Below are 14,056 nucleotides of genomic sequence, written 5' to 3' on the forward strand. Positions count from 1 at the left end.
TGAGTAGAGATGGACCACAGGACAGTCCTGGCTAACTGGACACCACAGGCAATTCAGATACACTGGAGGCTGACTCATACATCATCCAAATCCTGTCCTGAGCACCTAAGAACACAAGAAACAAACTACTACACACCAGGTGGCAGAGATCAACACTCTGCTTTTATTTAGGTAAATGAACCTTGGTTCTCTTTTCTGAAGCACTGTGGGAAGAGATACAGCTGAAATACTGCTTTTCTCAATTCCTTTGAATTTTCTGTCAAATCTTTTACTGATACATTCAACTTCCTAAAGAGAAAAAGTGTATGAAACAAGAATATGATCAGGTAATTTTTTTAGGATTTTTTTTACCTCCTTTTTCTGTCTCATTTCTTCTTCTAATTACCTACTGACCTGTTTGTTGTGTTGTGTTTTTTGTCTCATTATTGAGGCAATATGGAAAAGACATGTGATGATATTAACTCATCAGCCAAATAAAAAATGACATCAATTTATGTCATTACAAGATGTTCTCAACTGTGAATTCCTTTAGTAATAGCAACACAAAGCAATAATAAAGTGGTGGTGGTGGTACTGAACAGAAGTGCAGGATGGAGACAGTTGGGAGCGGGCAGACATGTCAGAAAAATTATGAGAAATTGTGGCTTAACTGAGGCAATGTGAAGAGGTACAAGGTGGATGAAAGTAAAGACTAAAAAAACTATATTAGAAAGGCTGAGAAGCAAGTAGGATATTAAGAGATTAAAAACTTGATGAGAATGGGAGAAGCATGAATAAAAATAGGAGAATACTGTGGGACCACCGAGATATTTTTAGTTTGTGTTACCCATCAGGAGGTAAAAATCAGTGCTAGGGATTGGCTAGACCAACAACCCCCAAAAATGTTTTAAAAAGTCTAAGGGCCCTTTCTGAGAAAAGGCTTTGTTCACTGTCTGGGTGCCAGGTTGCAGAGTGATTATGCCTTAAAATGTAGTGAGGAAACAACTAACCTTAAATCTGGCTCTCTGAGCTCACCTGCAAATCAGTTCTGTGCACACCTGTCTGCAGCGAGGGCTGTGCCCAAAGCCTCCCACAGCTTAAATCCTGATCTGGGAAGGAAAGAGCTCCTCAGATGAGCATAGAGGGAGCAAAGAGCTTGATGGAGTGTGAGCTGGCTGCAAAGGTGCTTTGCTGCATATAAGCACATTCCAGGGCAGAACATGGGTGGATAAGTGATTGTATATAACTGGCACTTATGTAGGCAATAAAGGATCTCACTTGAGGTCATAAGCCACAAAACCGAGTTATGATTTTGTACACATAAAGCAATCATTTTTGGAAAGGGCTAGCCAATTAAGTGGCAGTCAAATCATGCCATGTTAATTGCCAGAGATTCTAGCAAACTGGTTTTTATACACATCTGCATGTGTACAAGAAAATTCTGAACTGCACTTCTTTTACAGTATAATTAATATGAAGATTTAAGAAACTGTACTTGGTTACAAACCTTGTAGTTTGAATCACTGAATTTGTTCTTTCTCACAGCTTCTATCAATTCTGCCTTCTATTTTTCCTTATCGATATATTCAGGTTTAAGTAGAAAGTGAAATCTAATTAAAAGCACCTTCAGAAATATACCTCATGCTGCATTTCCTGTGATCAAAGAGTACATGACTGCTCCTGCAGGAAAAAGTTAGCAGAGTCCTTCAGGAAGGGTGGAAGTCATCTTAAATTGTGCAGAGGACATTTCACCCCCTTTTCTACAGTATGACTTTACAGTTTGACAATCTTATTTCAGAGAATATCAGACTGTATATAAATGGGTGTTCTCAGTGAAAGACATAGTTTAAGCTGTGAATGCTAACAGGTAGTAGAGAACTGGGTGCATGTGAATGTCTAAAATTGAGCTTTTGAACTCGGTCTGAAGACTGCTTCTTGTTAGATGCAACTGGTATGGGCTGGTTGTAAATTGTGGAAGTGCCTGGGCTAAACAGAAATAGCACATCCTATTTCCTCAATTAATACACAATCGTGAGGCAGAACCGATTAGGAGCCTAATTATGCGTTGTAATTCTGCACATAAGCAGATCAATTGGGAAAACAGGACTTTCTCTTCTGGAAAGAGGATCTGGCAACAAAATAAGAGTTGCCAAAAAGAAGCAGTCTTGGAAAGACAGGTTGGATGAAAGATTTCAGAAGTGGGTGCAGATCATGGAGATCAGGGAGATGCATGGAGATGAATGACAGGGGATGTCCCAGGACCACGGCTGGTGTTGCCCATGATGGATAACTGGGAGCAGTGGCACAGCAGTGACTAATACAACTTTTGAGGGTTAGGTAATGTAGAGCTAGAGGAGGGAAGTGAGTGAATGAGTGACTGCATGAGATAATCAAGGAGGTTAAAAGTGCTAATCTTGTTGGCTCCTAAATAAACACCTGTACCAGACTCTATGGTCTGTCAATTACTCTGGTGATAGAGGAGTTTTTGACTTTAATTATTTATATATATAATAGGAATATAGTAAATTAGCATTAAAGTTCCAACAACAGTGAACCTTTGAAGAATACAGACAGAAAGAAATCCAGTAACTCTTCACATGTATGGTCAAAATATTTCATGACTATGTTTTTAATATGCAAAGTATTGTCTTTGTTACTTTTCTTTGGGACAATAGAACACATCGAAAAACTGCTTCATAACTTTTCTTCTCTTCAGAAGTTTGATTCTGTGGCAATTGAAAACACTAGTTCTTCTCAGACATGACAGTTTCCTACAAGGCATAGATATGAAAATGAACACTAGCACATCACTTTCTCAGTTGTATAGACCAACTGAATTAAATTTAAGTATTCTTATAAAAGGTCTTGTAAGTCTCTATTGTTTTCCTTCACAATCATTTTAAGATTATTTATTCACTTTCCAAATTTCATGTATCACCAAGGTCAGTGTACACTAGATACAATAGTCTGCCTGAATTTGTTTCAGGCTGAAAACCAGAATGTGACCTTTAATTACTTTGAATTTTGTATACGCACAAACTTAAGGTGGAAATTGATTGTACAGATGTTCCTGTATTTATTTTTTTACTTAAGGAACTCAAAATATCCTCTTCATGTTGACAGAGGAAAATAATTCAAGGGATCTGAAAGCTGTTACAAAAGACCCTAGGAACCAGTAATGTTAGAATATCTTAATGGATGTATCTTTGAAAATACGTCTGATTCCTGTGGGCCTGTATATCAATTTTGTCCACCATTCTTAGCAATTCCAGACAGTAGAATAGATTCAAGATAACCATTTAAGAAAAGCATTCCGTTGAACCTAACACGGCTTTCATCATCCAAAACTAGCTGAAAATATCATCCATGACAATGGACGAAAAGGGAACTCCCGACTAAATATGAAACATTTTCAAGAACATCCTTGTAGTTTGACAGTAAGGTTTGAGACAACCCCATTTGGGATAGACTCAGTGGGAAAGTGGAGTGGAATGGACAGAACTGGTCTTTCTGAGCTGTTCTCTCAGCAAGCAGTATTTTCCTGCTGATGAATGAGCCATGCAGTTTAATAACAAACTTTATAGAAACTGTAATATCAGAAAGAAACCCCGACTCTCTGTAAAGGGACTTCCATGTCTCTGCCTTGGCTTTTGTCTCTAATAGCAAACAGTCTCACTCTGCCTTTCATAACTAAATATAGGTTGCATGAAAGAAAATAACCCTTTTTTTCTTGGACTGGAGACTAGACCATTAAAAGTAAAATCCATGGGAATTAAGAGCCTCAGTGTTTTTCAAAATCTCAGAGGAATTGCTGTCTATGGAAATGTAAGTACCTTAACAAAACAGACCCTAAGATTTTAGTCCATAGTCATTTCATAGGATAATTTTTCAGCAGAGGTAATCTGTATGATGATAATTTCTGCTATTTATAACATCTAGATCCATTGTGCCAGGATGTGTAAAATCACATACAGCAAGGGCAATACAACATTTTGTCAGCAGATTTAAATGTTTATGCCTAGGATTATATTGGTTATTCCTCTTGGTGGTTGGATTCACAACCAATGCAGCCACATTAATCAATTCTGGCTAAATATCCAGCAGGTTAAGTTTTCTCTGTGTCTCAGTTACACACAAAAATTATTAAATGCTCATCTGAACTGTTCATTTAAGGCCATACCTAGACATAAGAGAACATTTTATCTCCATTAAAAATGCTGAAATGGAGGAAGTGAGTTTCAAGTCATTGCATAAGTCAAATAAAATACAGACAGTTAGCACTCTGTGATACCAGCTGGCTACTAGAAAATTTAGAAAAGAATCAAACGCTGGCTGATGGACAGTATGGTAGGGATTAATTAATTAATTGTGTGAATTCTCTTTTCTGCCTTCCCAGAGACCTTTGCATAGTAGATGAAAAAGTTTCCAGAATAAATCCTGGAAAGGAAAATAGTCCTGTTCCTTGTCAGAAACCCTCAGTGCAAAACTTTGTGTCAACACATGCTCTTCCAGTTTAATAGCTAGACGGGAAGGAAAGGAGGGGAGGGAGGCTAAATGCATAGGAACCTCTTTGATACAGAAGCTTCTAGTTAATGAGAAGGCAATAAGAAATTTGATTTGGAGACAATTTTTTCTGTCTGGAAGAAAAGTATCTTTGAATAGATAAACAAGCTTCTTCTTCCAAGCTGTCCTGGTTTCATCTGGGATAAAGCTAATTTTCTTCTTAGTAGTTAGTACAGTGCTGTGTTTTGGCTATGATGTGAGAGTAATGTTGATAAGACACTGATGTTTTCAGTTGTTTCTGGCTGACGTTTATACTAAATCAAGGACTTTTCAGTTCCTTGGGCCCTGCCAGCAAGAGGGCTGGAGGGGCACAAGAAATTGGGAGGGGACACAGCCAGGACAGGTGACCCAAGCTACCCAAAGTGGTGTTCCATGCCATATGACATCATGCTGAGTATATAAAGTGGGGGAAGAAGGAGGAAGGTGGGGACATCTGCCATTATGGCATTTGTCTTCCTGAGTAACCATTACGCGTGATGGAGCCTGGCTTTCCTGGGGATGGCCAAACACCTGCCCGCCCATGGGAAGTGGTGAATGAACTCTTTGCTTTGCTCTGCTTGCATGCACAGCTTTTGCTTTACCTATTAAATTGTTCTTATCTCAACCCCTGAGTTTTACATTCCTTTCTGATCCTCCTTCCTATCCCTCTGGGTGGGGTGGGGGGAGTGAGCAAGCAGCTGTGTGGTGCTGGGTTGCTGGCCGGGGTTAAACCATGACACAAGCATATGTGCACAGACCCTCAAACTGAAGCAACTTTCAGTCTGTATGTGTAGATGCAAAGTGGCTCTGTATGTATGGAGCAGAGGCAAGCAGGTCACACCTAGGAGACAGCTGATGTTAATTTTTGCTGATAGAGACACACAAATCTGAAAAAATGCTCCACTCTAAGCTGTTGCTGCTCATGCACATGCTGAAATTTATTTCAAATTTACAACTTGATCAAGTTATGTGTGTTATTTTAAGATTTTCATAGCTCTGGCAAACAGAGAATCACAAAGCTAATGAATTTTCCTTGGTCCATAGTGGTAGGATCCTAGAACACCTCCATTACCTTTTTAAATATTCTTATGCTTTTGATTAGTCCCTTCTTGGAAATGACTGATCTATTATGGCTGAATTATTCCACAGAATTCTTCACTATTATGTTATAGCTAAGTAATTTAATGCAACTAGGAAAGGACCTTTTACTGAGAACTGTCAGATCACTTTGTTATATTTTTTAACTTTTTTAACACTGATAACATTATTTAAGCCAAGTTACACCCTGTAAAAAGATACTGCTCCATTTGCTTCACTCAAATGACATGCTTGCAGAAGATGTACTACTGGTACTTCCTGTGTTGCATTAATCTTTGTTAGGTATTCAAAAAGTTAAAGTTCAAGATAAAGCTTTTTTTTTTTTACATATTCCTGCAACTTTCAGTATATTTAATAAATTATCAAACATCAGTATAATTTTGGCCGGTGGATTTATAGGGATACAGTGTAATTCAATTTTTTATTGAGAGCAGAGTCCTATTTTTAGAGTATAAGTAAAGGTGAAATGGGAGAAGATCATCAATACCAGTTCCCTACGTTTTTATATAGACTGACAATAATATGTAAGTCGTGATAGCATTTCCTTCTTCCCCAACACTGACTTAGCAGATTAGGAAACCCTTCTTTCACCATCCAGTGCAACACAGTAAATATTACAGAAAGGTGTAATATGGCTTTCTGTAAAGCTCAAAATTATTCCTGTACATTTTGTGTAGGTTTTTTTCCACAATTTTATGCTTTTTTTTTGGTAAGTGTTAAACGCAAACTTACCACAAACTGCTTTTGAAATTGAAGTGTCAAAAAAGTTCTTGTACCCTTGATTAAGGGTTTATGACAGATATATGAGCTATTTTCCTAGCAAAGTACTTTCCATCATGACAAATAACAACACACTGTTGTAAAAAACGAGTCCTGCTAGAAGATGACTATTTAAAGGAAAAGAAAAATGCACAGTTCTTGCACATTTGTAATCTTACATTTCCCAGACATATTTTTTCAATGTCAAATAACTCTGACAATTGCAACATATTAAATATATAGTCTAATCAAAATGCTGCTTGGCTTTACCCTAAAGAAAGTAATAAAGGAGAATTCCCTTAGACAGGAAAAGACAGAATTAGGCATCAGAGAGTATTGCCGTTCTTAGAGTTAGTTCTTTTATACTCTTATTCCAAAAATATTTTCCATGCTTTCCTTTGCAAGATGTCCTTTAACGTCTCTAAATTTAGTGAAATTATTTATTTAGTGCTTCATTTAAAATAAATTCACAGGCATTAAAATTTCCATTGAATGTTTCCAAATTAATGAAGGAATGGTATCTTTTTAAGGTATTGTGAAAATTACTAAGGTTTTTAATATGCTTACTGAATTTTCATTATTTTCAATTATAGTAAACTAGAATCAACCAGCTGAGTAATCATTTCACTTTAGGCTTTTCTCCCAACTCTACTTGAGGGGTAAGAGTCTGGGCATATTGAAACAGAGAATGAAAGCATCACCTCATCCAGTCTGCAGGCATTGGGTACAGTCAAGAAATTGAAAATACAACTTCAGGCCAAGATTTTAAAAATGGGCTAACAATTAAATTTCTTTAGGTAGATACTAAATATGCATACAAATTGTGGAATAGTTAATCCCCTAAATCCAATGAATATGCAGTTTTCATGTAGCACAGAAGAAATTAAATGTGTAATTCTTGGCATCTGTATTTTGAAAAGTAAGATTTAATTGCATTCATTGCAAAGAAGTTATCCCACTTACCCGTTTTATACTGTGCTACCCCATCCCATGCTACTAGATCCTTAGTAGCATAGCACCACTAATTTGGGTTAGAAGGAATGATTATACAATAGGGTAAGTAAAAAACATTTAAAAGAAAATGTGTTATCTTTCTGTAAGTTATTCTCAAATTATCTATAAATATTGAAACACTGCTGTTTTTCTGTAGCCTTGTCAGAAAGCATGTTGGATAAAATGTTTTAAAATAGACAGAAATGCCTTAAGTGTTTTCCAGCTCTCTAAATAAATGTCAAGTCCACAGTGATCTCCTACTTGTCTATAGTGAACACTTGTGAAACCACTATTACAAAAAGGGCTGTAATATAGAATATCAGAAACAAATATTTTATTCCTGAAAACATTATACTTATTACACTTTAGAACTGCTTAGCAGGTAAAAATGTTAAAAAGTAATGTCTTACTAAAGCATTCAGAGTGCATAGGAGGTACTCTTGAACCTCACTGTTGAGTTCATACTCAGTAGTAATCCAGTTACAAAACAGAAATAACTGATTTTTGGTTCCTGTTTCCTCCAAAACATTGGGTGTTTTCAATGTGTGTTCATAGTCTCTTAATAAAGACTTAGTAGTTTGGAAATAAATTACATCATTCCAACAATGTTCCTCATTAGCCTATAAAATTGTTATAACATAGAACATAGATTATTTCCAGTTACTATGAATTGTATGAGGATTAAGGCTGGTTAGTGTTAATACAACTGTATTGGGTGTAGTCTTCACAGACAGTATTGAAATAACCTGTAATGGGAACATAATTGAACACATAGAATTTGTCTGATGGTCAGAAATTATTCTGACATGACGGATTCAGTTGGATCAATTCAAGATCTGACTAATCGTAATCAGTTCCTAACCCTCAGATTGACAGTTCATTCCTTTTCTATAGCTTTTCTGGAGTTACACATCAGTAGTTGATGGAAACTATGAACATAACAATAAGAATATAAGAGCATAAGAACATGTAACAAAGTGAGGGTTAATTGAAACTTGTGTGATCTGAAGTAGGGGAATAGATGTAGATACAGACAGCTCTAGATGATCATTATTTATCAAAGTGGAAAGTCAAGTTCTTTTTCTCTGGTGAAAATAACTGCCTAATTTTAATATAGGGAAGTCCAACAAGATACTGCAGTTCATCACTTTACACCCACAGCATGGGATATTCTTCCTTAAGAACCCACAGAGTTTATATTTAAAGGGAGACTACAGGATAAAATATTAAGATGGACATGCAACAATAAAAGCGGTTGAGGATAACATGTGGGATGCTAGTCTGTGTCTGGTAAAATTTTGCCAAGATATCTGATGGCTTGTGATATTAAACATCTTCAAACAATCCTATAGATGGTGAAAATGTGAACCTGATGTAAAATTGTAAAATTTTCCTGGTAATATGATGGTTTTACTTTTTATGCATGGTGGGTTATCAAATGAATGATGTCTGGGGTCATAAGTGTTCTTCCAGTATCATCTAGAAAAAATCTTAGGATGTTTCAGAAATAGAAACAAGAAAAAAGATATACTTCCTAGTGAGCAAAAGGTAAGTGACTTGTCCATAATATGAAAGTCTGAGTAATAAAAATCCCTGGAAAAAATAAAGATGGTTAAAGAAGAGTATAGCGACTTAGAGATATCATAAAAAAGGTGAAGATTATGGCATCAGTGATATCTGCTGAGCATTTTAAATATGTGAAAAGCAGAATCAGAAAGGACACTGCACACTATTTTGAGATCACGTCAGTGTCAGAACTGTTGCTCTAATAAAGCTCACAGTATTGGGAGTACGGTGTATCACAGTAAAGTGAAAAAAAAAAAAAATCCACAAAACTGCTGTATCTGGTACAGCTGGAAAGCTGTAATGTCAACATTGAGAGGAAAAAAGCATTTCAGAAGTATTTTTCAGAAACTTTTTTGATTCAAGTTAAAATACTGTGATAATTCAAAACAAGTTAGCTACTGTCTGTATTAGCTACAATTACAGTGAATTGATGGGGAAAAAAAACCCCTAAAAAACCCAAACAACAATGTCAGGCTTTTAGGACACTTGGGCAGGATGTTTGTCAGTGAAAGTATCTAAAGGTCTAAAAGCAGATACCTGTGACAAAGAATTGCGTCCTGTGTTGATATCTAGTCACCGGTTCAAACTTGGCATGCAAGCATCAATGACTATATTTCTCATCTTTTAGACTGCAAACTGGTTTTGGCAAAGACTTTATTATGTATATGGTATATTTTAATCTTGCAGAGCACAATAAATGTCTATAGTTGCTGAGAGCAATGATACTTTTTGAACCATGCTGCACAGAAAATGGAAATGGGATGCTGAACAGGAAGGATGTAAAATGGGAGAAAGAACAGTTCAAAATGAAGAAACAGAACTGATAAATGGAAAAGTGAGGGAAAAAATGGAAAAAACCAGAATGGAGCAAAATGGAAATGGCTATTGTTCCAACAGTCTTGCTTAATACATAGAAGTCAATCATCCATAGTATAACATTCCACAAGGTTATCCTGGCTCATACTGGGATCTTTATTTACCAAAGCACACAGTGCTGGAATGACCACTGACATCAGAATGAATTGACCAGGGATTCTGTGTGCATTCATCCCTGTAATGTAGAAGGAACAGCTTAGTAAAGTGTAAGAAAAAAAAAAAATATTTGAAAGGAATATTTATCAAACCAAATGGATTAAGTCAATTTGAAGTGCTCATTTCTTTCAGTAAATTCCCTCTGATTTCAAATGTTATGTACCCGATGTTGCTTACTCTAGAGCAGACAACTCAAATAATCAATTTCTTTACAGCAATATAAATGAGTATTACTGAGTTAAACATGGCTAATACAGCTCTCTTTAATATTACTACTATTATTCTTTCAGGCCTATAACCCCTTCTAAGACATTTGCTTAATATATCAAGGTGATGCACACTTGAAGCCTTGCTTTCCCAGTACGTTTACATCTTTATTTAACCTTGTGTCTGTGATTAATGGGGTGTCCTGTTTCTGCTTTACTGTAATGGATGGCTACGTTGGAGCAATACACAACTTAGTGATGACATCTCATTCCATAGAAGACATTATTACAAAAATACATAGATAAACCAGAGCTAACAAATGCATTTTTATTCTATATTTTTTATCTCTTTGACATCTCTTTGTAGCTTAAGTGGCTTTCCCTGTAAAATCTCACTGGTAACAGTTCTTGAAAGCTTACTTCTGACCACTCCAGGCATTACATTGCCCCAAGAAGTGAGGAGTGTTGGCACACCACAGACTGCACACCAAAGTGCAGATTCAGATGTGCGACACCTTCATTTAGAAGGCAGTTGTACATTTCAAAGGACTAAGAAAAGTATGCCATTTCCCATGGTTACTAAAATGGTAAAGCATTTGTTTTCCTGAAATGAAAGAATTGAAATAATTTTGCCTACAGGTACCAAGCATGACAGAAAGGCAATGTGACTTGCAACTTTTGCAATAGGGGACTAATTCATACAGTTGCATGAACATGGAGAGGACATCGACAAGACTGAAAACTAAGATGAATCTTGAATTGATTTATGAATTTCTGTGTTGTGTTTACATGTAAAACCGTAAACATCATTCAGACATTTTTATTTATGAATATGTAATGCATTTTTCATTAGCTTAAAAGAAGGTACTGCTAAATGAAACACAAAATGCTTAATTCATCCAAATTAAACCACAGTGAAATTCTTGTCATCCTACCTCAAATGAATACACTAAAATTAGAATAAATTCAAGAAAGGATGCTTAGAAAGACAAGCAGTGTCTTACGCAATTTAAATAGATATTATTCAAGAAGATTTTAAATAATGTGTCATTCAGGAAAAAGATAATTATTTGAAGAGTGATCTATACTTCCTAAAAGATATGACAAAGGTGACTAGGGGATGAATGATGACTTTACTTTCTAACAGCATAATGGACTTCGAAGGAAATAATGAGCAATAGGCTTAGAATAACCAAAAGGAAGTACTTTCCCACACAACCATAACACAATTAAACTGGCAATCTGATGGTCAGAGGAATTACAAAAAGCAAAACTACAAGCAAGTTCAGAAGCAGATTTGTCAAATTCATGAAAAATAGATCCTTTGGCAACTACAAACAGAAAAGTCTTAGACGCAACCTCTGGAGAGCAGGAAGTTCATAAAGTGGAGATTGAAAGGGAAATGGAAATATCAAGAGTATTATTCCCTATGAGAATAACTGCTTGTCAGTTATGATCGACAACCATTATTGGTGTCATTAGAAAAAAGATACTTGTCTAGGGAAACCTAGTGCTGACCCAGTATTGTCATTCTTCAGTCATTCCTTCCACTGTGTGTTGTACCTATCTTTTATGTCTTCTAACACTTTATCAGTAAAGGTTTTTTCCTCGGTTTCAAAGCTGATCTTGGAATTCAACCTGCAATGACCACAGCATCTATAGCACCAAACATTTGCAGAGTATGATTTAAAAAGAATATCCTGCATCATAAAGTGGTAACTTCTATGCAGCAGATGGAAGATGGAGGTCCTAAACATGTTTTGGACCTCTAACAATAAAGCGATACTTCTAGTAATGAATGGTTCAGTTCTTTTCTATAGCAACAGGTTCAGGCTTTACAGAAAAACTTCTTTTAGATTGTCAAAATCAATTTTGAGTGTGCTAATGTAGACCTAATTTTTTCCCTAAGAATTTCCTTGAAACTTAATGCTTTATGAGAATTGTATTTGTCATTTTGATTATACTCAACATCATTCACAAATGCTCATGTTATTCTAAAACACTATGAATGACAAATCTTCAGTATTGATTATTGTTGACAATGCTACAGTTAACATCAAAATATTATGGAATTATATCAAGATTTTTGAGCAATTTTAAAGTCAAAGATGCTTTCTGAAGGTTACCATTACTTTTCCCATGTAACAGATTTTTGTTAGGTAAAGTTACCCCAGCAGTGTTGTGTTGCTTTAGGCTAAGAGATGGAAACAGAACAACAAAGTAAGAAAAACGGAAGCCTCAGTTCAGCTCTTGTTTGGTTGGTAATTGCCAACAACTTGCTTGTCATGGTCACAAGATATATTGGATGTTCCCTAAGGGATTCTAGAAGCTTTCAAGGACTGCAAATATTTTTATGACATTTAAAGTTGTCTTGTGAAAGAGATAGAGCATGAAGTAGTTTTCCTTTAAAATTTGATCAGTGTGCTCCCTTTCCTCTCCTCTCTATTCTAACAGGCACTGTATTTGATAATCCAATGGTTTCTGTATGAAAGAAAGAAAAATGGCTGTAAGGAGGTTTCAGGTAAATGTACACAGTACTCACTTTTGTTGTTGAAACAGCATGTGATAATGTTTTCTGGAGTGTGAAATTTTCTAGTAGGGCATGCCGGAATACAAACTTGCTTCGATATTGTCACAAATCTAAGTGCAAGTACAATTATTTTGGATATTGTTGTTGATTTTCAAAATTTCCTTGTTTATTAAAAATTGAAATATTTCAGAAAGACTCTAATGTACTCTGAGCTTCTGTTTTGTGGCAATTATGACAACATCAGTATGACAACATCAGAAATACATATTTCTTACAGGGTTATAGCACAAAAATGTCAGCTGCCAATTATGAATTAAGATGGTGCATATACAATTACAGTGTCAACATCTGAATCTTTAGGTCTCTTCAGGTTTAGAAAAACTTATTTTCTGAATAAAATATAATACATTCTTCATAAATAATGTTAAACTGTACCATTCTCTGGTCTTTTCTGAATTAGCTATCAATGCAAAACAAAAATAGAAATAAAAGTTGTTACTAATGGCAAGAAGCCTTTACATGGGGAGAATTTGTCCAAACATTTTTGTGATGACAGATAAATCCCTCACTGGAAGGCAAGAGCTAAGATTTTTTTTTTTTTAGTATTGCTTTATATTAATTTATAACTACCTTTGGTCAACAGTGGTTTAGAGGCATATCCACAAGATGTCTGCAGGACATCTCGCAGGGTTTTTTAATATTTTTTTTTAAACTAGTTCAGAATCAAAGACTAAATGGATATTAAGAAACTATTCATTTCAGCTATACAGGCTGGTCCTTCTAAGCTGGGCCTGCAGAAGACACATGTACTGCCAAGTCTTTTGCTGTCTGTTCCTGTTTTACTTTAGAAGGAGATTAGGTATTCTTATCTACTGGGCCTTGGAAAAAAAATTAAATTTGAGTAGTTATTTGTTTGCCTGTTCTCACTGTTACAGTGAATCCAACATCCGTTATGCTGTATCTGCTTAACAAATATCTTCCTACTGCATTTAAGCGTAGCACCATAATTCTTGACAACCTTTTAAGAATAAATACCTGAGATTAGCCTATTTGTTCTTCCTAGAGAATTATTATGCTTTCTTCTCTTCTTTTGAATAACTAACTTACTATTCAGGCAAAGTTTAACTAACACCTTACTTCCCTGACTTTCTAATTAAGACAGGTCCAACGCTACTCAGAAGCCTTTCAGTTCTACTTCATGAATAAACGAACATTCCCTACTCTTTCAGATAATCCCAAGTCTTACAACACTTTGGTATGATGATTTCAATGAATATACTGTCACTACTGATGGCATAGATGATTACAAAGTTTTCTCTTCAAGATACATAAAAGGCAGTTTTGGTTCATG

This window comes from Falco rusticolus, chromosome 1, assembly GCF_015220075.1.
Source record: "Falco rusticolus isolate bFalRus1 chromosome 1, bFalRus1.pri, whole genome shotgun sequence".
Taxonomy (NCBI): Eukaryota; Metazoa; Chordata; class Aves; order Falconiformes; family Falconidae; genus Falco; species Falco rusticolus.